Genomic DNA, 25,466 nt, shown 5'->3' on the forward strand with positions numbered 1-25,466 from the left:
TCCTGCAAAAGTGCCACAATCATACATGTATGTATGGGGCTAGAAGTTGTAAAAGGTACTGCATAAATAATCAATGGAAACTCATGATCCAATCATTTTATGTCATTACAGATATCACATGGTATAACTACATGATTGATTTATCCATTGCCTCTTACCATCTTTTTCTCTAAACCTATTTAAAGGGGTATTCCCATCTGTGACATTGATGGCATATTGCATATTGCTAACACTTCTATCTCCAGAAAAGTGTCCCCAAAGTGACGGGGGACTAGCCACGCATGTTTGATCACCCTCTATTCACTGCCATGGGACTTCCAAAAACATCCAAGCACGCTCGCTCTGCTATTTTTAAAAGGTCCCATAGTAGTAACTGGAGAATATGCAGTGCATGCTCGGTACGCTGTGCTTCACTATGGCGGGTTCATTCTAGAAATAGGAGAAGGTCCTAGGACCTAGCAATATGCTATAAATGTTGAGATGGGACAATCCCAAAGCTATGGACACCTTTGTGCCAATTTTTTGCATGATTGCATTTTTCTCATTTTAGGCAAAAAATAATTAAAAGTTATAATTAAAAATTTTCATCTTTTTTGGTGATCCAGCCACTTGACACTACTTTTCACAGTCTTCTATGTTTATGATAAGTGAATGTATTTACTGTTTACACTTGTTTTAGACTGCATTTATTATTTGCAACAATTTCAAATATCGCAAAAAAAGTCACAACTCACGCCAGGCTCCGCCCTGGTCTACATTTGCACATATAGATGTAAACCATATTGTAATTACACTAAATATATTATTAAGGTGCACCATTTCATACATTTGGACAGACACACCAAGCAAAAACAGATTTAAAAATGACACCAAAATAAGTGCAAATGATAAATGTCCTCCATAGTGTTTATTTCTGGTGCTCTTTTTAGGCTACTTTCACACTAGCGTTAATATTATCCGGTATTGAGATCCGTCATAGGGTCTCAATGCCGAAAAAAAAAAACTCTTCCATTTTGTCCCCATTCATTGTCAATAGGGAGAAAACATAATTGAACAGAAGGGAATGCTCCAAAATGCATTCCATTCCGTTCTCATACTGGAGAGCAAACCGAAGCATGCTGCAGTTTGCTCTTCGTCCTGGTATGTGGAGCAAGATAGATCCAGCATGACCCCCAATGCAAGTCAATGGGGACGAACCTGTTTTCTCTGACACAATCTGACACAATAAAAAATTGATCCGTCCCCCATTGACTTTCAATGGAGTTCATGACAGATCCGTCTTGAGTATGGTTTCATAGTCTTATGACAAGATGATTACTCTTGTCATAAGACTATGAAACCAATAGATGGCGCTGTTCATGAGTAGTGTAGATCGTGAATTTTCCATGCAAATGGTTTTTCAGCTGCCCATGTTTATGCAAATGAGTTTTTACATGACAAAACTGTATAGAAAGGTTATTGAATATTATGTTAGGACAATCAGAAACCTATTTGTTTCCCTAATTATATTGATCTAGGTGCGCAGGTCCACCCAAGCCATCCAACAGATCTGAAGTAACTTTGAGGCTTACTGGTTCTCAGTCAGATGAGAGCTGGTTTGGAATGTCTCATAGTGCACAAGGCTGCCATTGTAAGGTATGCTGACTAAGCCTGTTATCTGTCTCATGGATAGATTGATGGCTTGTGCATACCTGGCTTTTGGCATATAGCCTTTGTGTGGCTGTCTATTGTATGTTGTAGATAATAGGAGTCCAAGATGCATCCAGCTATCCTGTTAATGCTGTTTCCAAACCATTTTGATGGTGTTTCCATCAATTTCTAACCTTTTTTTGTGAACCAGGCATCCTCTTCTCTTCTGAGCAGGGGGTCCCTGGGGTTCTCCCATTGACTTCCATTGTGCTCAGGTGTTCGGTAGAGTACACGAGCATACCGATGTGTTCAGCCAGAGCACACAAGCACTTTGGTGCTCGGTCAACACTAATTATCAGTAACGGAAGCATTTTTGCTAAACCATGACGGATCCAGCAAAAACGCTAGTGTGAAAGTAACCTTAGACATTGCAAAAACAGAAGGTACATATTTATTTCTTGTTGTTTAGATACCATCAACATATTCCATAGAACTGTATAGAGATTTTTATTGTTCACAGAAATTACAGAAATAATTAGTTAATAAATGTTGTTTTGTGTTATACCACCATTGTGAAGAAATGGACAAATAATTACTGTCTAATATGGCGTTCAGAATTTTTGTATAATGGGTTGTTTCATGACAAAAATCCCCGACGGGGGATCCTAATAGGGCATATGGACTTTGTGGGTGAAAGGGTCTCTGTTTGGGACTCCCTCTATGTACATACCAGCATAAAAAGCCTCAATGGTGGACGGACACACCATTGCATTACATGAGTGACCATTCAAGGAAAGATAAGTCTAGATGATGCTTCCCTGCAATAATAGCTAGTCACTGCACCAGCTTACTTTTAAAAAGAGATCTTTTTCATGAGACATACCCTTTAAGCATGAATATTCTGGCAGCCCTTAGCTAAAAGGAGAAGCATTACAGTGCCTTGCAAACGTATTCACTCCCCCTTGACTTATTTTTTTTTTTTTTGTATTTTGTTACATTACAGCCTTAAGTTTAATGTTTTGTTAATCAGAATTTTATGTGATGAATCAGAACACAATAGTCTAAGTTGGTAACGTGAAATTAGAAAAATATATAAATAAAACTATTGTTTAGAAATAGAAAACAGAAAATTGTATGTATTCACCCCCTTTGTTAGGAAGCTGTTAAAAAGCTTTGGTGCATCCAATTACCTTCAGAAGTCACATAATTAGTGGAATGATGTCCACCTGTGTGCAATCTAAGTGTCACATGATCTGTCATTACATACACACACCTTTTTTTAAAGGCCCAAAAGGCTGCAACACCTAAGCCAGAGGCATCACTAGCCAAACACTGCCATGAAGACGAAGGAACTCTCCAAACAAGTAAGGGACAATGTTGTTGAGAAGTCCAAGTCAGGGTTAGGTTATAAAAAAATATCCAAATCAGGAGCACCATCAAATCTGTCATAACCAAATGGAAATAACATGGCACAGCAGCAAACCTGCCAAGAGACGGCCGCCCACCAAAACTCATGGACCGGGCAAGGAGGGCATTAATCAGAGAGGCAGAACAGAGACCTAAGGTAACCCTGGAGGAGTTGCAGTGTTCCACAGCAGAGACTGGAGTATCTGTACATAGGAATACAATAAGCTCCATAGAGTTGGGCTTTATGGCAGAGTGGCCAGAAGAAAGCCATTACTTTCAGCTAAAAACAAAAAGGCTTGTTGTGAGTTAGCAAAAAGGCATGTGGGAGACTCCCAAAATGTATGGAGGAAGGTGCTCTGGTCTGATGAGACTAAAATTAAACTTTTCGGCCATCAAAGAAAACTCTATGTCTGGCGCACACCCAACACGTCACATCACCCAAAGAACACCATCCCACAGTGAAACATGGTGGTGGCAGCATCATGCTGTGAGGATGTTTTTCAGCAACCGGGACTGAGAAACTGGTCAGAGTTGAGGGAAATATGGATGGTGCTAAATACAGGGATATTCCTGACCAAAACCTGTACCACTCTGTGCCTGATTTGAGGCTAGGACAGAGGTTCACCTTCCAGCAGGACAATGACCCCAAAAACACTGCTAAAGCAACACTTGAGTGGTTTAAGGGGAAACATGTAAATGTGTTGGAATGGCCTAGTTAAAGCCCAGATCTCAATCCAATAGAAAATCTGTGGTCAGACTTAAAGATTGCTGTTCACAAGCACAAACCATGCAACCTGATGGAGCTGGAGCAGTTTTGCAAGGAGGAATGGGCAAAAATCCCAGTGGTAAGATGTGACAAGCTCATAGAGACTTATCCAAAGCGACTTGGAGCTTTGATTGCTGCAAAAGGTGGCTCTACAATGTATTGACTTTAGGGGCCATCCTTCATATAAGATAGGGCCAGGGGCTATTCATGGTATTCAGTATATTGGGCAGACTAGATGGACCAAATGTTTCTTATCTGCCGACACATTCTATGTTTCTATGTTTTTAATAGTTATGCACATTGACTTTTCCTGTTATTTTGTCCTATTTGTTGTTTGCTTCACAATAAAAAAATTAAAAAAACATTCAAAGTTGTGGGCATGTTCTGTATATTAAAACATGCAAATCCTCAAACAATCCATGTTAATTCCAGGTTGTGAGGCACCAAAATACGAAAAAAGTCAAGAGGGGTGACTACTTTTGCAAGGCACTGTAGATTTCGATTGATTCTATTTAGAGACGCAGAGCTCTATCTCCTATGACATATTTAATAATGTAATTAATATGAGCTGCTGAATATACTTACTTTATAAATATATAATGGCACCTTTAACCCCTAGTTTGGAGATACATAAAGTATCACAGGCTTTGACTGAAAGCTGGAGCAATTCAAGTAAGGGCTCATGCACACGACAGTTGCCTGTTTTGCAGTCTGCAAATCGCGGATCCGCAAAACATGGATACCGGCCGTGTGCATTCCACATTTTGTGGAATGGAACGTCGGGCTTATAATAGAACATTTCTATCCTTGTCTGTAATGTGGACAAAAATAGGACATGTATATTTTTGTGGTTACAACGGAATGGACAAAAGTATGGGGACAGCACACGGGGTGCTATCTGCATTTTTCTGGCCCCATTGAAGTGAATGGGTCCACATCCGACCCGCAAAAAATGGGAATCGGATGTGGACAAAAATATGAGCCCTAACAAGCATGATAAATCCCAATTTCTCTGCATCCTATCATGGTGTTTGCATAACAAAGCCTGCCCCCATAAAATTGCTATCCAAAACACTGACAGAAATTTTGCCCCATACAGTATTTGCAAAATCCAGTTTGTCACCAAAATAAAGCCATCTACAGAACTGTGCCAACCACAGTACCGTGATAGCAATGCTAGTGGCAGATATCACTGAAGTATAGTTGATATGCTTATCCAAGTTTAGACACTGCTAAATTGTTATGGATTCACTGAAGTGCAGATGTTACAAGTCTCCTCATAATGATTTATCTCCACTGTGATCACAATACTTTATGTGCAACTCCCTCAACAAGGGGTGCCTGCAGAGAAATCCTGTAATACTTTCATCACCTACAGACCCTTCTACCAAAAAAATATAGCCCAAAGCAGAAATGTCACAGTGTGGTAAATACACTCCACACTGAACACAGAAGGGAAGGGAAAGGTATTAGTCCTGGAACCTAGGGAAAGGGAAAAGGTCACCCCTAGTGAGTCCCTACGCCAAGCCCTGACTGCTATCAGTATGAACAGACCTTGATGGTAGAATTGTTCATACACAGGTACCTAAGCCCAATCTCACCCTAACAGGGCCCTGCAGATAGTCTTAGGACACTGATGGTATATTCCTTCCTAGATAAAGGAATAGGAGACCCCCTCAGGCCTAATATCAGGAGGTAGTGAAAAACAACAAACAACAAAGATACACTTAACTTCCAGAAGTATGTGGATGAGCAGGAACTCAGAGAGAACCAACACCAGGACTTCCACAAACAAGGAACTATCATCCACATAGCATAATGAGTGAGGCAAGACTAAATAGAGGAAAAGGAATGACCACCTAAGCTATACCTGAGACAAAAGGTGTGGCCATCCCCAGCAACAACACAGAAAGGTGAAACCAAAGAGACTGTCAATCACTTGCAGCCAGTCTCCTCAACCTTCTAGTCCCTGTCAAAGGCAGGACCGTGACAAGAAAACACCTTTAATGCCATTAAGCTCATCATTTTCCAATGTTTGTCACTGGTCATCCTAAAATTCTGAAAATGGGACCTAGACACTAGGGATCCTAGTTCATTGGCTCCTAGATGCTTACTTAGGGTTTCAAGCCAAATGTCCTAAAAGATGACATTACAAATGGTGCTTTTTATAAAACATAAAAACTAGGGGGAACATTTATTAAAACCATTTATGGTTTTTTTTTTCTCTTTAAATCCTTTATTATTTTCTGGAACAAATAAACAAATTCTCATATCAACCAGTTAAAATTTACAAATATACTTTATACAAGTTAATACACTTGTTCCTTTTAACTCACCCCATCCCTTTTGCTTCCCTGCTGCGGGGTCCATCCGCATTTTAATACCTACCTTAACTTCTGTATCCAGAAATTCCCAATATAAGGGATCCTGGGGGCCTGAAGCGAGTAAGGGAGCCTGCCCCCGCAGGGAGCCATCACTCCAATTTCCTTGCCATTCTTCTATAGGCCTCAATGGTGTCTAGCTGAGCTCTCCATTCATTAAAGCTAGGACTATTCTTCGTACCCCAATATTTAATTATCAAGGCCTTTGCGACCATAAAACCCTCCATGCTAACTCGTAATTGGTAGGGGGTCAGTTCAGAGCGGGGGAAGAGACCCAATATTGCCTGCGTAAAACTTCGCTTCAATTTGATCTTATATCTTTTATATAGTTCCTCATAAATGCTAGTCCAATACCCCCACACTTCCGGACAATCCCATAGTAGGTGACTTAACTCCGCATTTTCTGACGAACATTTCTAACACAGGTCCTTCCTTTCCTTGTATATCTTGGCGAGGCAGGAGGGGGAGTAGTATAGGCGGTGAACAATCTTGAACTGTATCAATCTATATTTCTGAGAGATCGATACTTTTTTTATGTTTTGATATACGATATCCCATTCCAAGCTGTTCCCCTCACCCAATTCAGCTTCCCAGCCTTCCTCACTTTTAAATGTGGTTATTTCCCCCAAACAGTCCCGGAGTTTATGATATATTTGAGAGAGTGTAAGTTGAGTATCCTTAAATCTAAAACAATAATCCAAAAAGGGGCTTGTCCTAATGGCCAATAAATTTTTGTCCTGAGTGCTCATATATGCGTGACTAATTTGTGCATACCTATATCTATCTAAGAAAGACTGTGTACCTTTTATTAGTGCATCTAAAGGTATAATATTACCATGTGATATTATATGAGTTAGCGGTTAATTCCGCGTGAATTCCAATATTTATAGTCTACAATTGACTTAAATTCTTTTAAATTATAATTGTGCCAAAGTGGAGTAAAGTGAGTAGGGAATGTCTCACCCAGTAATTTTTTTTATCTTATTCCAAACCTTGTTTAGTGTATCACTAATCAAACATTGTTTTTTCCTGATGTCCAAATGACCAGTCTCCAGGACAGAAAAAATATCCCCATATGGCCCCTGGAAATCCCTTGAGAGGATACCCAACAACAAAGCGGCCTGACTATCTTCCCTCCCCCCTCCCAAACACCACTTTATCTGTGCTGCAATATAATATCCCTGGAGGAATGGAAGGGAAAGGCCACCCCTTCTCTCCGATATACATAGATATTTTTGCTTAATCCTAACCCTTCCCCTCCCCCAGATTAAGTCATTCATCAATTTGTCCACTAATCCAAAAGTGGAGTCATCAATCCATATCGGGCATGCTGTCAGCGGATATAATGCAATAGGGAGAACCACCATCTTAATCAATGCAATCCTTTCCTCCTGTGACAAAGGCAGCTTCTGCCAGGACCGGATCTTCTCCCTGATCTTATTAATCATAGGAGTTATATTTAAGGAGTTATATCGGGACAGGTCCGCGCTTATGCTGATACCCAGGTATCGGATGGAGTCATTTAATCCAAGGACCTTAATGCCTAAGGACCTATCAGGGGGGACTCGAACCAGAGGGAGAAGTTCAGATTTATCCCAGTTTACTTTATACCCCGATATCGCCCCATATTCTTTCAAGATATTCATTGCAGGTGTAACGGCCTTCCATCCCTGCCTCAGAAATACGAGAATGTCATCCCCGTATAGACTAATCCTATCTTCCTCTCTTCTCCCTCCAAATCCTACAATCTGACTAGACTGCCGGATTTTACAGGCGAGAGGTTCCAGAGCTAGGGCAAATATCAGAGGTGAGAGGGGACAACCCTGTCGAGTACCTCGCTGTAGGGGGAGCTGTTCTGAGTCAATCCCATTTATCTTAACCCTGGCCCTAGAATCTGAATAAAGTAACTGTATCCATTTAATGAAATGTTCGCCCAAGTTCATTTTATCCAAAGTCGCCCACAGAAAGGGCCACTCCACCCTGTCAAAGGCCTTCTCGGCATCCAAAGACAGGATGGAGCGATCCTCCCCCTCCCCAACATATACATTTAGAAAGGCCCTACGGATATTAGATTGTATGTCTCGTTTTGGGATAAATCCCGTCTGATCCGAACGGATCAGACGGTGAACAACCCCCCTTAGTCTATTTGCAAGCACTTTCGCTAGTATCTTGTAATCGGTGTTAAGTAGCGAAATAGGGCGATACGCCCCCACCTCTGTCTTATCTTTCTTCAATATTAAGGAAATAGAGGCTTCCCTCAAGGAGGGGGGAAGTGAACCACTCCTCCAAGATTCATTAAACATTTGCAAAAGAAGAGGCAATACGGTTTTACGATATACTCAGTAAAATTCAAAGGGTATGCCATCCCTTCCCGGAGCCGTATTGCCCTTTATGCTGTCAACAGCTTTCTCCACCTCTTCAAGAGAGAGTGGCAAATTTAGTTTGGCACTATCTTACCCGGAGAGGCAAGGGAGTGCCATACCTTCAAAGAAAAGAGCCTGGGCCCCGTCATCCACCCCGAGGTCCGACCGATATACTTTAGTAAAGTGTTCTACAATTACAGCTTTGATTTTAATGCTGTCATTAGTTAGTACACCCGTTGGAAGTTTTATTTGCTTTATTGGGATTTGGGCCCTTTGACTAGAAATCACTGATGCCAACATTCTACCAGTCTTGCCTTTCTCAAAAAAATCTTGCTGTCCAGCGAAAAAGCATCTATGTTGCGCCTTTTCATAAAGAAAATTCTGGTATTCCCTCTTTGCCTTCATTAGTAATAATCGAGTGCCATTCTCATTTTGTTTGGCCAAGGCCGCCTCAAGCGCCCCGACCCTCTCTACCAATCCCTTTTCAGTATTAGCATATTCCGCCCTTTTCCGCGTAATCCTCATACTATATGCCCCTCTTATCATGGCCTTCAAGGAATCCCACACATAATGTACGTGTGTGGATCCATAATTTAGTGCCTAGAATTCTGTAATATCTTTCCCAATTTTTTCTTGGTCACCGACCACCTGTATCCAATGTGGGTTTAACCTAAAGGGTTTGTTCCCCACAGAGGGTAGAGAGTCAGCCCTTGAAATTAACATCGGAGTATGATCAGATATACCATGTGGTTCGTACTTCATTTTTTGAATCAGTTCCAAAAATTCTGCACTTGCTAGAAATAGATCTATCCTAGACATGGCCTTGCAAGATCTACTAAAGCAGGAAAAGGCCATTTTTTTCCCGTACAAGAACTGCCACACATCTATAAGACCCATCTCCTGGCAGATCCTGCTGAGGATCGTGGGTTGATCATTAATACTCCCCCTTCCACTATACTCGGATACCCTGTCCCTATTATCCATAATAGAGTTAAAGTCTCCCGACACTAATATAGGACACGGATCCCACTTACATAAATACTCTGCAAGTTTCCTAAGTACTTCTGAGGAGAGAGGTGGAGGGATATATACAAACGCAAGCACGCATACCAGTCCCTTCCACCGGCCATATAGGAATACAAATCTTCCCTCTTTATCAATCCATTGATCATATGGCTCATAATCCACATTCCTATGTATGTAAACACTGACGCCTCGTGAATAGGCCGAGTAGTGGGAGTGGTATTCGTACTGCGTCCAAGGTTTTCGCATATATTTCAATTTTTCAGCAGTAAAATGCGTCTCAATCAACCCCACGATAGCAGGTAAATGTCTAGACCATTTATGTTAATCTCCCTGTGCTGCCAGCAGATGCGCCAAAATTATGTAGAGGCGCAGACCTCTAAATGGTTTTGGCTCTCGCTGCTGCTGGCTGTGCAATATGGTTTAAACTACGCAAGCTCTTTTAATGGCGTAGTTTAACCCCTTAAGGACTCAGCCCTATTTCACCTTAAGGACTTGGCCAATTTTTGCAAATCTGACCAGTGTCACTTTAAATGCTCATAACTTAAAAACGCTTTGACTTACCCAGGCCGTTCTGAGATTGTTTTTTCGTCACATATTGTACTTCATGACACTGCTAAAATTGGGTCAAAAAAGTAAAAATCTTTGCATAAAAAAAATTAACAAAAATTTTGAAAAATTTCAAAGTTTCAGTTTCCATACTTCTGTAATACATAGTAATACCCCCAAAAATTGTGATGATTTTACATTCCCCATATGACTACTTCATGTTTGTAGCATTTTGGGAATTATATTTTATTTTTTGGCGATGTTACAAGGCTTAGAAGTTTAGAAGCAAATTTTGAAATTTTTCAGAAATCTTCAAAATCCCACTTTTTATGGACCAGTTCAGGTTTGAAGTCATATTGTGGGGCTTAGATAATAGAAACCTCCCAAAAATGACCCCATTCCAGAAACTACACCCCTCAAGGTATTCAAAACTGTTTTTTATTACTTAAACTTTATTAACCCTTTAGGTGTTCCACAAGAGTTAATGGCAGATGGAGAAACAATTTCGAAATTTCTATTTTTTTGAAAATTTTCCAATATATTCAATTTTTTCCAGGAGTAAAACAAGGGTTAACTGCCAAACAACACTCAAAATGGGTTGCCCTGATTCTGTAGTTTGCAGAAACACCCCATATGTGGTCGTAAACTACTGTTTGGCCGAACAGGAGCACATAAAAGGAGGGGAACACCATATGGGTTTTGGAAGGCAGATTTTGCAGGACTGGTTTTGCTTATACTATGTCCCATTTCAAGCCCCCTGTTGCACCCCTAGAATAGAAATTTCAAAAAAGTGACTCCATCTAAGAAAGTACACCCCTCAAGGTATTCAAAACTGGGTTTACAAACTTTGTTAACCCTTTAGGTGTTCCACAAGAGTTAATGGCAGATGGAGAAACAATTTCGAAATTTCTATTTTTGGGAAAATTTTCCAATATAATCAATTTTTTCCAGGAGTAAAACAAGGGTTAACTGCCAAACAAAACTCAAAATGGGTTGCCCTGATTCTGTAGTTTGCAGAAACACCCCATATGTGGTCGTAAACTACTGTTTGGCCGAACAGGAGCACATAGAAGGAGGGGAACACCATATGGGTTTTGGAAGGCAGATTTTGCAGGACTGGTTTTGTTTATACCATGTCCCATTTCAAGCCCCCTGTTACACCCCTAGAATAGAAATTTCAAAAAAGTGACTCCATCTAAGAAAGTACACCCCTCAAGGTATTCAAAACTGGGTTTACAAACTTTGTTAACCCTTTAGGTGTTCCACAAGAGTTAATGGCAGATGGAGAAACAATTTAGAAATTTCTATTTTTTGGAAAATTTTCCAATTTAACCCTTACTTTATTACTGGAAAAAATGGGTTAACAGCCAAACAAAACTCAAAATGAGTTGCCCTGATTCTGTAGTTTGCAGAAACACCCCATATGTGGTCGTAAACTACTGTTTGGCCGAACGGCAGGACATAGAAGAAGGGGAACGTCATATGGTTTTTGGAAGGCAGATTTTGCTGGACTGGTTTATTTACACCATGTACCCTTTCAAGCCCCCTGATGCACCCCTAGAGTAGAAACTCCATAAAAGTGACCCCATCTAGGAAACTACGGGATAAGGGGGTTGTTGTTTTGGGACTATTTTAGGGGTAAATATGATTTTTGGTTGCTCTATATTACTTTTTTTTGAGGCAATGTAACAAAAAAATGTAATTCTGAAATTGTTTCTACATTCGCTATTTAGTTTTGTGGAACACCTAAAGGGTTAACATAGTTTGTAAAGTAACTTTTGAATACCTTGAGGGGTGTAGTTTCTTAGATGGGGTCACTTTTTTGGAGTTTCTAGTCTAGGCTACATCAGGGGGGGCTTCTAATGGGATATGGTGTCAAAAAAAAAACTGTCCATCAAAATCTGCCTTCCAGAAACAGTATGGAGTTCCTTTCGTTCTATGCCCTGCCGTGCGGCTATATAGCCATTTACGGCCACATATGGGGTGTTTCTGCAAACTACAGAATCGGGGCAATAAATATTAAGTTTTGTTTGGCTGTTAACCCTTGCTTTATTACCGGCAAAAAGGATTCAAATGGAAATTTTGCCCAAAAATTGTTGTTTTGGCACCGTTTTTTTTTATATTTTTAACTCCGTTCATCCGAGGCGTTTGGTCAAAAGTTATTTTTATAGCGACGACTTTTACGCACGCGACGATGCCCAATATGTATGGCTCTCAGACTTTGGAGACACTAAGCAGGCATCCTAAAACTGCGGCCCACCAGATGTTGTAAAACTACAATTCCCACCATGTCCTGCTGATGGCTGTAGGTTTTTCTGGGCATGCTGGGAGTTATAGTTTTACAACATCTGGAGGGCCGCAGTTTGAGGATGCCTGCACTAAAACTAATATTTTTTTGGGGAAAAAAATTGTTTTCATGTCTCCAAAGGCTGAGAGCCATAGTTTTTTATGTTCTCTAGTGGACTGTTGGGGATTATAAAAATTTAGTACTCCATGGAAGTGTGATGCTCCCTGAAGCAATCGATAACGCAGAGGCCTGGATGATCGGGGCACGTGTCGCACTGAGTGGTGGTGTCCTTCCGTATCCCCCTCCTGCGACACACTCTGCACTTTTTTGGGGTTCGTCCCTTCTTTCCAGTATGGATGACCACACCTGGAAAGTGTTGGCCAGGGACGATCCGGGCGCCTCCAATTTCCGAGGTACTCCGGCCTGCTCTTTCCCGGTCCGAAAAGATCAGGGCCTTGAGGACTGCCTCATAGAACTGGACGAATGTCCCTGTGCTGCCAGCGCTTCGGGATAGTACAAAAGAGTTGTACATGGCAACCTGCACCAAGTAGACCGCAACTTTTTTGTACCATGCCCGGGTTTTGCGCATGGCGTTATATGGCTTGAGGACTTGATCAGAGAGATCAACTCCTCCCATATACCGATTGTAGTCGACGATACAATCGGGCTTGAGGACCGTTGCCGTGGTACCTCGCACAGAGACTGGGGTGGTGCTGTTATTGTGGACAGCATAAGGACATCCCTCTTGTCCTTATACCTGACCAGCAACAGGTTTCCACTGGTAAGTGCACGGGTCTCACCCCTGGGGATAGGTACCTGGAGGGGGTAGGCAGGGAGGCCGCGTTGATTTTTCCGCACGGTCCCACAAGCGAACGTGGATCTGGCGGCAAGGGACCTGAACAAGGGAATGCTGGTATAAAAGTTATCCACGTACAAGTGGTAACCGTTATCCAGCAGTGGGTACATAAGGTCCCACACGAGTTTCCCGCTAACACCCAGAGTGGGGGGACATTCTGGGGGTTGAATACGGGAATCTCGCCCCTCGTACACACGAAATTTGTAAGTGTACCCTGAGGTACTCTCACAAATTTTGTATAGCTTCACGCCATACCTCGCCCGCTTTGTGGGAATATATTGGCGGAAACTGAGTCTCCCCTTGAACGCAACGAGAGACTCATCAACCACGACCTCCCTTCCAGGTACGTAGGCCTGCTGAAATGTGGCCCCAAAGTGATCGATGGCCGGCCGTATCTTATACAGCCGGTCATAGGCAGGATCACCTCGGGGTGGACATGCTGCATTATCGGAATAATGCAGACATTTCCGGATGGCCTCAAACCGGGGACGTGTCATGACCATACTGTACAGTGGGTTCTGGTATAGGACGTCCCCACTCCAGTATTGCCTGACACTGGGTTTTTGGACTAGACCCATATGCAGCACGAGGCCCCAAAATGTCCTCATCTCGGCTGCACTGACCGGCGTCCAGCCACCGGGTCTAGACAAAAATAGATGGAGCAAAAAAAGTTAGGAATAAAAGTTTTTTTTTTTTTTTTTTCCTAACTAACTTTTCCCTTCTTTCCCTGCCTAACGGTGCCTCTCCCTCACTGACCCTAACCTACCTGGGTGGCGATGGGTGCAGGAGGGTGATGGATGGTGATTAGGGGGACACAGGAGCTGGTGCTGGACGATGCTGCCGGGTGTTCGTGCAGAACAGGAAGAGGAGGGGAGAGAGGAACGCAGGAAGTTTGAATCTCGCGCCTCTCTCCCCTGCACCAATCAGCACCCTGGACAGCAGTGTTCAGCACCAGGTCCAGCACCGCCTCTCCAAATCCTCGAACTGCGATTGGTGGTGTATATTTACGCCACCGATCGCAGTCTTTTTCCGGTTCATCGGGTCACAGGACACCCGAATGGACCGGAAACGCAGAAAACCGCAGGTCTGAATTGACCTGCGGTTTTCTGCGATCGCCGATACGGGGGGTCAAATGACCCCCCCCCCCCCGCGTTGTTACGGGATGCCGGCTGAATGATTTCAGCCGGCATCCCGTTCCGATTAACCCCTGCGGCGCCGGAATAACGATTTAAAGTTAGGACGTACCGGTACGCCCTGAGTCCTTAAGGACTCGGGAAATAGGGCGTACCGATACGCCCTGCGTCCTTAAGGGGTTAAGGCAATTTTCCACGCCATAAACTTGAGTGGAAAATGATGAATGAGACTGTCCGGTCAGTCGGCCTGCCCTCTTCCCTGCCCACGCCATACCCCCTTTTACTGCCATTTCAGAAAAGTGGCGTGAGTGGGGTATAGACAGATTTTGTCGCAAAACAACTTTGCTATAAAAATCTGCAACCTTAATATTTGTGGCATAAAACAAATAATAAATACCCGCCTAGGTGCTTTGCCTGTACTTGCCGCTTGGATGAACACTGCATTGCGCCAATTTATAGTAAAATTGTGTTCATTTTTTCCACGTGGCTCTTGGCCATGCAGAGAAAAAAACTATGCTATGTGTCTGGTTTCACTAATTTGATCATTACCTTGATTAATTAAACAATAATGCAACCTCATTCACTATGAGAAACGGGTCCGAAGTAACTTATTGATGCACACTTCATTTTGCCACACACCCTACAATCCAACTGTATGAAGAAGGTCCATTATGGGACCAAAATGTCATGTATATTTGTGGACTGCATTAACAACTTTCCAAAGGATGATCACATGGCTCTGAATGTTGACTGATAAGAAAGGGGGTCCCTGAGTCTCCAATGTCAATGGAGCGGTGGTGCGCATGAGTGACCACGGCTTCATTAATTTCTATGCAAGTACAGAACTCAATGAGCTCTTCAGTCCCATAGATGTGAATGGAGCTGGGATCACGCATATGCATCGCTTTATTCATTCTGGGGACTTGTACTCTTTCTGGTAATCCTGCATTTATCACCTATTCTGTGAATGGTTGATACATGTTGTTAATACAAGCCCCCCCCCCTTAATGTTACCATTAAGCATGTAATGGAAAATAATGTAAATAATTTACAAAGACTGCAGCTGGATATTTTTAATGGGGGTTGTATATAAGAACCTTATGTAAATGCTCATTAACTTTGAATTTTTAATCTTTAGGGCATGCATTTGCCAATTCAAGGCTATGTACATATTAATTTAAATAGATGGCGAACTACCAAGAGTTCTAACATTGGACTGTTGTAATTTTATCAATTAGAAATTAATTAAACTAAACATATAGCTGAGACGCTGGCCATTATACTCTAACTATATATTAAGAGTGCTCTAGCTATAATTTAGAATACACATTACTGGCCACTCATAAAAAAAGTATACGCGGGATTTGGAACATTTTTCTAGTTTAAGATTAATTTGGCTTGTGCAGGCTATGGGGAAGTATTGTGCTGATCATTTAATGGATGACAAAAACGGTTAAATTTGTAGGTAAAATTGCTTTTCAGCCTATTTAAAAAACACTGAAAGCCTGTAAATTTGACAAAATGAAAAAAAAAAATATATACTCAAGGTTTATTTCTCCACTTTTTTCAGCACCACTGATCTGACCTCCCCTCCCTTGACGTTTGCTTTACATGACAGCATTGATTGCATACCATATACTAATATGGCATTAGGCCACTCTGGCGACTGACTGGCTGCAGCTTTAAAATCTGTATACAGTCAAAGCACAACTGCAACCCTGTAAACATCTTTTTTTTTTTATCACATTTAGGGGCTTTGGGGAGAGTTTGAAATAAGTCAGACAACCCCATTAGAGTCTTGAAAATATAAAAAAAACTTTAAATATTGTGACATCTATTTTAGTAAGTCATTCTAAAGGGAGTATATACTAACTGCTTACATATATTGCAATATTTCTATGGTTAAAATACGTTTCTTGAGCATCTTGGCAACAGATAACCCTAATAACCCATATCCCTTAAGTCACACACACTGTTCCCTGCTGGAGCGCTCTGGATCCGGAATTGTAGGTTGCCTGAAAGCTAGCCAGCCCCATTAACTATAATGGGGACCAGAGTACATCTTCCTGCAACCTGGCAAATACGCCAATAATCACAGTTCTGTGGCATTATTTGTCCGGACGATTCTCGGCATATCGCTGCTGGTTCCCATTATAGTTAATGGGGCCAGCGGGTATTCAGGCAGCTTCCGGCAATGCCAGATCCAAAGAGCTCTGGCTGTTCCCTGCTGGAATAGCCTGCCGGTGCTCTCAAACGCTAGAGTTAAACAAGTGCAAGGTTCTTCTCTGCTTGTAACCTGCTTGATCAAGTTGATCACCAGTAAATCTATTTTCCTGGAAACTAAGTAATACTTCTATCGCCTTAATTATTTTTTCTTACAATCAACATTTATGATATAATGCTGTACACTGCAGTTTCTATTAGCCCCCAAGACATTAAACATAGATATAGGGCACATCCTTGACTGCTGTTCCTCTCAATCTCCTATATACTAAGGGGATCATAGAATGCACAAAATGGGCATTATTACTGCATTATTACGTTTTGGGTCACAAAGAAGGGCACTATTATTCTGGGGCACAAAGGAGACATTATTTGTTGGTAGGAACACTAGGTGAATTATTACTGTGTGAGGACACTATTAGTTTGTGGGGCACAAAGAAGGGCACTAGCACTGTTGGCCCAAAGGGGATACTATTACTGTGTGTGGGTTAGTGCGAGGAGCGTTGGGGTAGCAGTAGTTTGCTGACTACTGAGATGAGTGGTGGCTGAAAGAGGTATTCATTGGGGTTTGGGTTGGATAGAGAAAAAAAGGGTAAGTGAATTACTGCAATTAGAGAAGATGCTACCTGTGAGTCACTAGACTTAACTATATGGTATCACCTTTCAAAGTGTGGAACTGGTATCTGACCAGTATTTAGTGCCTGCAGTATTTGGGGCTACTGTATACTATCAAGCATAAAGTTGCCATTAGCCTGTCCTTTCTTATAGATCCAATTTTCATTTGTTTTCTGTTTATTTATTTATTTATTATTATTATTATTATTATTATTATTATTTTTTATTATTTTTTTTTTGGGGGGGGGGGGAATCTTTCAATGTATCATGAACCTAACAATGTCCCTGATTCTAACTTTACATTTGCTCCTAGTGGCATACTACTTTATGTAATGAATAGAAAAATCAATAACCTCAGTCTCTACTAAAAGTCTTCCAAAATGCCCTAATCATATACATTCTTAAAGCTATATAAAAATAGAAAATTAATTAGATCAACCTACAGTATGACTGTCATCTGTTCATTTTTTATGTGTAACTATGTAATGTATGTTATTCTCCCTATGATATCCAGGTGAATTTGTGATCATGTTGAGTGTTTGCTCCACATGTAAATGTCACTTTGTGTAAATGACCTAAATACATCACTAATGTATTCCGTTTAGCCAAATAATCACCGTTTTGGAACAGTAAACTACATTATGAGAGGTATAAGAAAGACTGTAGGACACCACCTTTCCCAGCATGAGCCAAAGCATAAATTTTACATCTGCCATTCCCTGTCGTTTGATTGACTCTGATATCATGCAGGTTCTTAGCATGGTGTCTATATCACTAGGTTGTGTTTTTATGTCTGAATCATCGTTTATTATAATCACAACAAGCTAATTATAATAGTGTTATTTTCTTTAAAGGGAATCTGTCTCCTAATTTTCACCAATATAATTAAGAGCACTGTCCCACAGAAGATTACAGACACGTTCCAAGCATACCTGTGTGCACTTTGTGTCTGTATTCAGTGTCCAGGAAAAGCACTTTTATTCTGCCGGAAAACAGCTCCCAAGTGCCCAGCTAAAAGTCAAAGTAAGAACAGCTTTCACTCCTTACTCAGTTTCCAATAACTACAGTCAGATCCATAAATATTGGGACCTTGACACAATTTTAACATTTTTGGCTCCATACACCACCACAATGGATTTGAAATGAAACTAACAAGATGTGCTTTAACTGCAGACTGTCAGCTTTAATTTGAGGGTATTTACATCCAAATCAGGTGACCTGTGTAGGAATTACAACAGTTTGCACAGAAGAAAATGCACCAAACGGATATGTCACTGACTATACTAGCTGGTCATACAAGCAGATATTGAAAGCTGAGACTTTTGCCAATATATTCCCGTCAGGAACACATCGGAGACCATCATGCACCACGTCACGGTCTCTCAGCATGGCAAGGGTCCTACCACTGTGCTAACTATGGTGTGAACAAGGTCTGAAGGTGATGTAATCCAGCTCACAGCCAAGCTTCCACACAACCGCCTAGCAGGACAACTAGTGCAATGTGAACAAAGCCAGACCATGAGCCACACCCATATCAGACCGTGTGATGGAGGTTACCAGGTGCAAAAGAATGTCTAAATGCCAGGTAAAGGCACATTCAATACATATAAAACAAAATCACAAAAATATAGTGGCAAATATGGGGGAACTGCTCAAACCCCAAACACTGTGGCGTGTTTCTCATTGGGGGAGCAGCCCCACCGCATGTGGACCGCAGCAAACGACCATCCCCAGCAAAAAATGCATACGGTGGAGGATGTCGGCGCCGGAGTTCTCCTTGACTCAGTCTAGTCCTTGACTAACTAACTTCAGGCAGGGCCGGCGCTTCCATAGAGGCAAGGGGGGCTCTCTCCCTCCTCCCTGTGCTGCTGCTGCCGCTGCCTCCGCCAATGAGAAGAGGGATGGGAGGAGGAGGGGAGGGGCTGTGGCCACTGCGCCACCAATGAAGAAAACTGACCTGTAATACAAATACAGGAGGCGGGTGCCGGAATCAAATAGCCGGCACCCGACCTCTATGACAGTGAGCGGCACCTGAGGGGTTAACTGCCACTGATCGCAGCCCCCTATCATAGAGGTCGGGTGCTGGCTATTTCATTCCGGCACCCGCCTCCTGTATTTGTATTAACATTGAGTCCGCCCCCCCCCCCAGTATAATAAACATTTTGTGCACCCCCCCCCCCCCCCAGTATAATAAACATTGGTGGCGCAGTGGGAAGTGCCAATGAGGGTTAAAAAAATAAATAAAAAATTAACTCACCTCCTCCAATTGATCGCGCAGCTGCCGGTCTCCTGTTCTATCTTCAGGACCTGTGGTGACGTCACTGAGCTACTCACATGGTCCATTACCATGGTGATGGATCATATGATGTACCATGTGATGACCACAGTGATGTCACCACAGGTCCTTTGACAGGTCCTGAAGAAAGAACAGGAGACCGGCAGCTGCGCGATCAATTGGAGGAGGTGAGTTAATTTTTATTGATTTTTTTAACCCTCATTGGCACTGCCCACTGCGCCACCAATGTTTATTATACTGGGGTGGGGGGGCGCTCTCAATGTTTATTATACTGGGGGGCGCACTCAATGTTTATTATACTGGGGGGGGCGCTCTCAATGTTTATTATACTGGGGGGGCGCACTCAATGTTTATTATACTGGGGGGAGCGCACTCAATGTTTATTATACTGGGGGGGCGCTCTCAATGTTTGATATACTGGGGGGGCGCTCTCAATGTTTCTTATACTGGGGGGCGCACTCAATGTTTCTTATACTGGGGGGCGCACTCAATGTTTATTATACTGGGGTGTATATAATGTTTATTATACTGGGGGGCAAGCTCTCAATGTTTATTATACTGGGGGGCGCACTCAATGTTTATTATACTGGGGGGGCGCTCTCAATGTTTATTATACTGGGGGGGCGCTCTCAATGTTTGATATACTGGGGGGGCGCTCTCAATGTTTGATATACTGGGGGGGCGCACTCAATGTTTATTATACTGGGGGGGCGCACTCAATGTTTATTATACTGGGGTGTATATAATGTTTATTATACTGGGGGGCGCGCTCTCAATGTTTATTATACTGGGGGGGCGCACTCAATGTTTATTATACTGGGGGGGCGCTCTCAATGTTTATTATACGGGGGCGCACTCAATGTTTATTATACTGGGGGGGCGCTCTCAATGTTTGATATACTGGGGGGCGCTCTCAATGTTTATTATACTGGGGGGGCGCACTCAATGTTTATTATACTGGGGGGTGCACTCAATGTTTATTATACTGGGGGGCGCACTCAATGTTATACTTGGGGGGGGCGCTCTCAATGTTTATTATACTGGGGGGGGCTCTCAATGTTTATTATACTGGGGGGGCGCTCTCAATGTTTATTATACTGGGGGGGCGCTCTCAATGTTTATTATACTGGGGGGCGCACTCAATGTTTATTATACTGGGGGCGCACTCAATGTTTATTATACTGGGGGGCGCACTCAATGTTTATTATACTGGGGGGGCGCACTCAATGTTATACTGGGGGGGGCGCTCTCAATGTTATACTGGGGGGGCGCTCTCAATGTTTATTATACTGGGGGGCGCACTCAATGTTTATTATACTGGGGGGGCGCTCTCAATGTTATACTGGGGGGCGCACTCAATGTTTATTATACTGGGGGGCACACTCAATGTTATACTGGGGGGGCGCACTCAATGTTATACTGGGGGGGGCGCTCTCAATGTTTATTATACTGGGGGGCGCTCTCAATGTTTATTATACTGGGGGGCGCTCTCAATGTTTATTATACTGGGGGGCGCACTCAATGTTTATTATACTGGGGGGCGCTCTCAATGTTTATTATACTGGGGGGCGCACTCAATGTTTATTATACTGGGGGGGCGCACTCAATGTTTATTATACTGGGGGGCACACTCAATGTTTATTATACTGGGGGGGCGCACTCAATGTTTATTATACTGGGGTGTATATAATGTTTATTATATTGACCTTCTACTAAGCATTCTGTATTAAAGAATGCTATTATTTTCCCTTATAACCATGTTATAAGGGAAAATAACACAGTGAATAGACTTTCATCTTAGCAACCAAGCGTGAAAATCGCACCGCATCCACACTTGCTTGCGGATACAATGCGATTTTCACGCAGCCCCATTAACTTCTATGGGGCCTGAAAACGCACAACATAGAGCATGTTGCGATTTTCACGCAACGCACAAGTGATGCGTGAAAATCACCGCTCATCTGCACAGCCCCATAGAAGTGAATGGGTCCAGATTCAGTGCGGGTGCAATGCGTTCACCTCACGCATTGCACCCGCGCAGAAATCTCACCCATGTGAAAGGGGCCTAAGGGTGAATAGGACAAGGGTTCCAGACCCTAAGGGGGCTAATAGTAAGTGAAAATAAAACACAAACACTAAGGCTACTTTCACACTTGCGGCAGTGTGATCCGGCAAGCAGTTCCGTTGTCAGAACTGCGTGCCAGATCCGCCGATCTTGATGTGACTGAAAGCATTTATGAGACGCATCAGGATGCGGATCAATCTCACAAATGCATTGCAAGAATGAATCCATCTCTCCGCTTGTCATGCAGACAGACGGATCCGTCTTGTATCTTTTTACACATTTTTACCGGCATGCGCAGACCGGAAGGACGGATCCTGCATTCCGGTATTTTGAATGCCGGATCTGACACTAATACGTTCCTATGGGGAAAAATGCCGGCATTCAGGCAAGTCTTCAGTTTTTTTCGCCGGAGATAAAACCGTAGCATGCTGCGGTTTTATCTTTTGCCTGATCAGTCAAAATGACTGAACTGAAGACATCCTGATTAGAGTTGAGCGAACACCTGGATGTTCGGGTTCGAGAAGTTCGGCCGAACTTCCCGAAAATGTTCGGGTTCGGGATCCGAACCCGATCCGAACTTCGTCCCGAACCCGAACCCCATTGAAGTCAATGGGGACCCGAACTTTTCGGCACTAAAAAGGCTGTAAAACAGCCCAGGAAAGGGCTAGAGGGCTGCAAAAGGCAGCAACATGTAGGTAAATCCCCTGCAAACAAATGTGGATAGGGAAATGAATTAAAATAAAAATTAAATAAATAAAAATTAACCAAAATCAATTGGAGAGAGGTCCCATAGCAGAGAATCTGGCTTCCCGTCACCCACCACTGGAACAGTCCATTCTCAGATATTCAGGCCCCGGAACCCAGGCAGAGGAGAGAGGTCCCGTAACAGAGAATCTGGCTTCATGTCAGCAGAGAATTAGTCTGCATGTCATAGCAGAGAATGAGGCTTCACGTCAGCCACCAATGCAACAGTCCATTGGCATATATTTAGGCCCAGCACCCAGGCAGAGGAGAGAGGTCCCGTAACAGACAATCTGGCTTCATGTCAGCAGAGAATCAGTCTTCATGTCATAGCAGAGAATCAGGCTTCACGTCACCCACCACTGTAAGAGTCCATTTTCATAAATTTAGGCCCAGCACCCAGGCAGAGGAGAGAGGTCCCGTAACAGAGGATCTGGCTTCATGTCAGCAGAGAATTAGTCTGCATGTCATAGCAGAGAATCAGGCTTCACGTCACCCACCACTGCAACAGTCCATTTTCATAAGTTTAGGCCAAGCACCCAGGCAGAGGAGAGAGGTCCCGTAACAGACAATCTGGCTTCATGTCAGCAGAGAATTAGTCTGCATGTCATAGCAGAGAATGAGGCTTCACGTCACCCACCACTGCAACAGTCCATTGGCATATATTTAGGCCCAGCACCCAGGCAGAGGAGAGAGGTCCCGTAACAGACAATCTGGCTTCATGTCAGCAGAGAATCAGTCTGCATGTCATAGCAGAGAATGAGGCTTCACGTCACCCACCACTGCAACAGTCCATTGGCATATATTTAGGCCCAGCACACAGGCAGAGGAGAGAGGTCCCGTAACAGACAATCTGGCTTCATGTCAGCAGAGAATTAGTCTGCATGTCATAGCAGAGAATGAGGCTTCACGTCAGCCACCACTGCAACAGTCCATTGGCATATATTTAGGCCCAGCACACAGGCAGAGGAGAGAGGTCCCGTAACAGACAATCTGGCTTCATGTCAGTAGAGAATCAGTCTGCATGTCATAGCAGAGAATCAGGCTTCACGTCACCCACCACTGCAACAGTCCATTGTCATAAATTTAGGCCCAGCACCCAGGCAGAGGAGAGAGGTCCCGTAACAGACAATCTGGCTTCATGTCAGCAGAGAATTAGTCTGCATGTCATAGCAGAGAATGAGGCTTCACATCACCCACCACTGTAAGAGTCCATTTTCATAAGTTTAGGCCCAGCACCCAGGCAGAGGAGAGAGGTCCCGTAACAGAGGATCTGACTTCATGTCAGCAGAGAATTAGTCTGCATGTCATAGCAGAGAATGAGGCTTCACGTCAGCCACCACTGCAACAGTCCATTGGCATATATTTAGGCCCAGCACCCAGGCAGAGGAGAGAGGTCCCGTAACAGACAATCTGGCTTCATGTCAGCAGAGAATTAGTCTGCATGTCATAGCAGAGAATAAAGCTTCACGTCACCCACCACTGTAAGAGTCCATTTTCATAAGTTTAGGCCCAGCACCCAGGCAGAGGAGAGAGGTCCCGTAACAGAGGATCTGACTTCATGTCAGCAGAGAATTAGTCTGCATGTCATAGCAGAGAATGAGGCTTCACGTCAGCCACCACTGCAACAGTCCATTGGCATATATTTAGGCCCAGCACCCAGGCAGAGGAGAGAGGTCCCGTAACAGACAATCTGGCTTCATGTCAGCAGAGAATCAGTCTTCATATCATAGCAGAGAATCAGGCTTCACGTCACCCACCACTGTAAGAGTCCATTTTCATAAATTTAGGCCCAGCACCCAGGCAGAGGAGAGAGGTCCCGTAACAGAGGATCTGGCTTCATGTCAGCAGAGAATCAGTCTGCATGTCATAGCAGAGAATCAGGCTTCACGTCACCCAACATTGGAACAGTCCATTGGCATATATTTAGGCCCCGGCACCCAGACGGAGGAGAGGTTCATTCAACTTTGGGTAGCCTCGCAATATAATGGTAAAATGAAAATAAAAATAGGATTGAATGAGGAAGTGCCCTGGAGTCCAATAATATATGGTTAAGGGGAGGTAGTTAATGTCTAATCTGGACAAGGGACGGACAGATCCTGTGGGATCCATGCCTGGTTCATTTTTATGAACGTCAGCTTGTCCACATTGGCTGTAGACAGGCGGCTGCGTTTGTCTGTAATGACGCCCCCTGCCGTGCTGAATACACGTTCAGACAAAACGCTGGCCGCCGGGCAGGCCAGCACCTCCAAGGCATAAAAGGCTAGCTCTGGCCACGTGGACAATTTAGAGACCCAGAAGTTGAATGGGGCCGAACCATCAGTCAGTACGTGGAGGGGTGTGCACATGTACTGTTCCACCATGTTAGTGAAATGTTGCCTCCTGCTAACACGTTGCGTATCAGGTGGTGGTGCAGTTAGCTGTGGCGTGTTGACAAAAGTTTTCCACATCTCTGCCATGCTAACCCTGCCCTCAAAGGAGCTGGCATTGACACAGCTGCCTTGGCGACCTCTTGCTCCTCCTCTGCCTTGGCCTTGGGCTTCCACTTGTTCCCCTGTGACATTTGGGAATGCTCTCAGTAGCGCGTCTACCAACGTGCGCTTGTACTCGCGCATCTTCCTATCACGCTCCAGTGCAGGAAGTAAGGTGGGCACATTGTCTTTGTAGCGTGGATCCAGCAGGGTGGCAACCCAGTAGTCCGCACAGGTTAAAATGTGGGCAACTCTGCTGTCGTTGCGCAGGCACTGCAGCATGTAGTCGCTCATGTGTGCCAGGCTGCCCAGGGGTAAGGACAAGCTGTCCTCTGTGGGAGGCGTATCGTCATCGTCCTGCCTTTCCCCCCAGCCACGCACCAGTGATGGACCCGAGCTGCGTTGGGTGCCACCCCGCTGTGACCATGCTTCATCCTCATCCTCCTCCACCTCCTCCTCATCCTCGTCCTCCTCGTCCTCCAGTAGTGGGCCCTGGCTGGCCACATTTGTACCTGGCCTCTGCTGTTGCCAAAAACCTCCCTCTGAGTCACTTCGAAGAGACTGGCCTGAAAGTGCTAAAAATGACCCCTCTTCCTCCTCCTCCTCCTCCTCCTGGGCCACCTCCTCTTCCATCATCGCCCTAAGTGTTTTCTCAAGGAGA

This window comes from Bufo gargarizans, chromosome 2 (genome assembly GCF_014858855.1).
Source record: "Bufo gargarizans isolate SCDJY-AF-19 chromosome 2, ASM1485885v1, whole genome shotgun sequence".
Lineage (NCBI taxonomy): Eukaryota > Metazoa > Chordata > Amphibia > Anura > Bufonidae > Bufo > Bufo gargarizans.